Raw genomic sequence first — 3,237 nt, 5'->3', positions numbered from 1 at the left:
ACTATTAACACCTCCTTTCTTACTTCAAAATAAGAGTCTCAACCGTGCACGCAATAAACTATCCATCCATCCATCCATCCATCCATCCATCCATCCTCTTCTGCTTATCCGGAGTCGGGACAGGGAAGTAGCAATCTAAGTAAGGAGATCCAGACTTCCCTCTCCCAAGCCAGCTCCTCTGATGGAGCCCCAAGGCGCTCCCAGGCCAGCCAAGAAACATAGACGCTCTAGCATGTCCTGGGTCTTTCCTTGGGTGTCCTCCTGGAGTGATGTGTCCGGAACACCTCAACAGGGAAGCGTCCAGGAGGCATCCTAACTAGATGCCCGAGCCACCTCAACTGGGTCCTCTCAATGTGAAGGAGTAGCGGCTTTACTCTGAGTCCCTCCCGGATGCCCGGATGCCTCCTATCTCTGAGGGAGAGCCCACACGCCCTATGGAGAAAACTAATTTCAACCTCTTGTATCAGTGACCTCGTTCTTTCGGTCATGACTCAAAGCTCAAGACCATAGATGAGAGAAGGCCATAGAGCAACAGGTAGCTCGAGAGCTTCACTTTTTAAGAAGTCTCTTCACCAGACCAGACTGCACACACTTCACTGCAGATGCTGCACCAATCAGCATGTAAACAAGATCCCAAGATACTTAAACTCCTCCTCTTGGGGCAGGACATCCTCCCCTCAGATTTGGGGGCACTGATCCTCATCCTGGCCGCTTCACTCTTGCTTGCGAACCACTCCAGTGAAAGCTGTAGATCATAACCTGATGAAACCAGTAGGGCCACATCATCCACAAAAAGCAAATATGTGATCCTAAGGCTACGTATGAAAGGGCCTGGAACCCCATACACTCGGAGCACTCTCCACAGGGTTCCCCAAGGAACACGGTTGAACACTTTCTCTTAGTCTACAAAACACGTGTAGACTGATTGGATGAACTCCCACACACCCCCACAGAACCCTGCTAAGGGTGTAGAGGCTGTGCAGCTGGTTGTGGTGTTCCACGACCAGGAAGTAAAATACAATGCTCTTCCTGAATCTGCGGTTCTACTATCCGGTAAACCCTCCTCTCCAGGTCTATTCAGGGGAGCCTTAAAACTGTGGAAACTCCTAAAGTGAAAAGCATAAAGAAAAAGAAGATAAATCCTCCCCCCAAGCTACTACCTGTTTCGAGGCTCCTCAGTTCATCCACCATATACACGATCCTCAGTAAGCCCTGAGCATCAAGAGCTTAAAACTTGCCATCCACCTCAAAACGATAGACTCCCAGTCTTCACCTATGGTCTCTCAGTCTACTGTAACCACACCTTCAGCCCCATCTCCAGCATCAGCCCCATCTCCTATGGAGACAGGCTGCTCCAGTAGCTGCTTCTGTCTCCTGAGTACCGCCAGTCTCCAAAGCTTTCCAGAACTCTGGAGACCCCCCACAGCTCCACCGTGCTCTCTAGTCTGCTGTCTCCACCCACTTCTATTCCTTGCCTCCGAGGGGGTCAAGGATTACCCGCTTCAGTCCTCAGTACCTCTTTGCGATTCCCCAGTAAGTGGGTCCCCATTGCCTGTAAGCAGTGATGGCATAGTCACTTTGAAAAAGTGACTTTAGCTGGATTACTGATTACTCCTTGAAATAGTAACTTTGTTACCTTACTGATTACTGGATTTGTAATTTAACTAGGTTGAACTTTATTCAACCTATGTAACGGGTATTAGATATACAGATGAAATTCCTGCTAAAATATGTTTCACATTTATCCTGTAATTGGTGGTTTTTGGCGCCCCCTACTGGTTACCTATAAATTGGATGAGAAACCAAAAATTCCACACAGTTGGTTCAGCGCTCTGTTGTGGTAAGTCAACAAATCCGGTTCTCTTCTAAATGGTGTTGGAGGTTTGTTCAGGAGGGTGACTGGAATCTTTGTTGCATTGCACAGAGCCATAGGTTGACCGGTAGAGAGGCTCACTGCGCCATATGTGTTTTATCAACCACTGATTGATAAATGTCTGTAATTTATTTTGTCAGATATGTGTATCAGTTTGTCAGTTAGTTAGTTATATTTATCAGTTTGTCAGTTGTGGTTGCCATTCTGTTTGTTGGGTTCTATGGCAACATGACATGTTTCTTTTCCACTAATCCCCAGAGAGCTTTTAATGACTGTTGTTGTATTTATTATTCATATTTTTATTTGCATCCTAAAACTATACGATCAAATGGCCTAGAAAATATAATGTCGGAATTCACTGTAATTGTGAATTACACAGTTGGTTCAGCGCTCTGTTGTGAGCCATAGGTTGACCGGTAGAGAGGCTCACTGCGCCATATGTGTTTTATCAACCACTGATTACAGATTGCAATAAATCATCTAAAAACCAACCAACCGGCCTCCGAGTGTGCATAACAGGACGGACGGGTAAAGACAGAGCTGTTACACCTAGTTGAGTAACTTTATTAGTTACTTTCAGCAGATGCTGATGACAACCCTCCGCCACCTCAATATAATAATTACATTAAGCTTTGGCAATACTTATTTTATGGTTAAATTCATTTTTATGGGAACATAAACAATGTATCTCCTGATGTGTAAGGTTGAACTGAAATTTCATGGTCGTGCAGAGACCTTTGGAGGGGCAAGGGCTAAAAGTTAAAAAAGGGCACATTGAACAATATCTTAAAACACTGTACAACATAACAACAACCCATATTAATCAAGAATCTAATATTGACTCAGATCATACTATGTCACTGTCATCATATGTAGACAATGCAAAGCAAATATAGTGTATACGTATTTTCCCCAACAGGTTTAATGTTGCCGTTTCTGCTGCTGACAGTCCTGGAGGCCTGAGATGATCCAAGACTGTAGTTGTTAAACTAGATAGGAGAGAAGTTTGCTGCTTATGAAGCATGTTATGAAATAAGCAAATCTGCTGCTACTTTACTAAATTTTACTACTTTTTTTTTTCTTTCTTGCTCTCAGTGAAGGCGGACGCTTTTTTCCTCTACTCCCTCCCTGCCCGTGCCTGCCCTGCTTGCTCTTTTTGTGCTGTCTTTTTCTATATTTTTGGAGCCTTTCTTTGCACATCCTCTGAATCTACAACTTATGGATCTGGTCAACTGATCTTTCAATGTAATTTATCAAATTTTATCAATGAGAAAACTGGGTACAGGAGAGCCCTCTTGTCCTGCGGGATTCACTCTGGATTTATTCAAAATAACATGATTTCTGCTGTTTTGGAGCTTGCGGAT

At 44.2% G+C, this 3,237-nt stretch overlaps 1 long non-coding RNA gene across 1 annotated transcript; it reads left to right on the top strand.

The window, feature by feature from the left end:
- Positions 1-1,692: 1,692 nt before the first annotated feature.
- On the top strand, positions 1,693-2,364 carry LOC106940494 (uncharacterized). The gene is made up of 2 exons (XR_001423114.1): positions 1,693-1,932; positions 2,282-2,364. It is a non-coding gene; the product is annotated as an uncharacterized LOC106940494 (long non-coding RNA).
- Positions 2,365-3,237: the final 873 nt, after the last annotated feature.

This window comes from Poecilia latipinna, unplaced genomic scaffold, assembly GCF_001443285.1.
Source record: "Poecilia latipinna isolate Pla-1442-1.1 unplaced genomic scaffold, P_latipinna-1.0 Scaffold3250, whole genome shotgun sequence".
NCBI classification, from domain to species: domain Eukaryota; kingdom Metazoa; phylum Chordata; class Actinopteri; order Cyprinodontiformes; family Poeciliidae; genus Poecilia; species Poecilia latipinna.
This window is presented reverse-complemented; position numbering and strand designations above follow the sequence as displayed.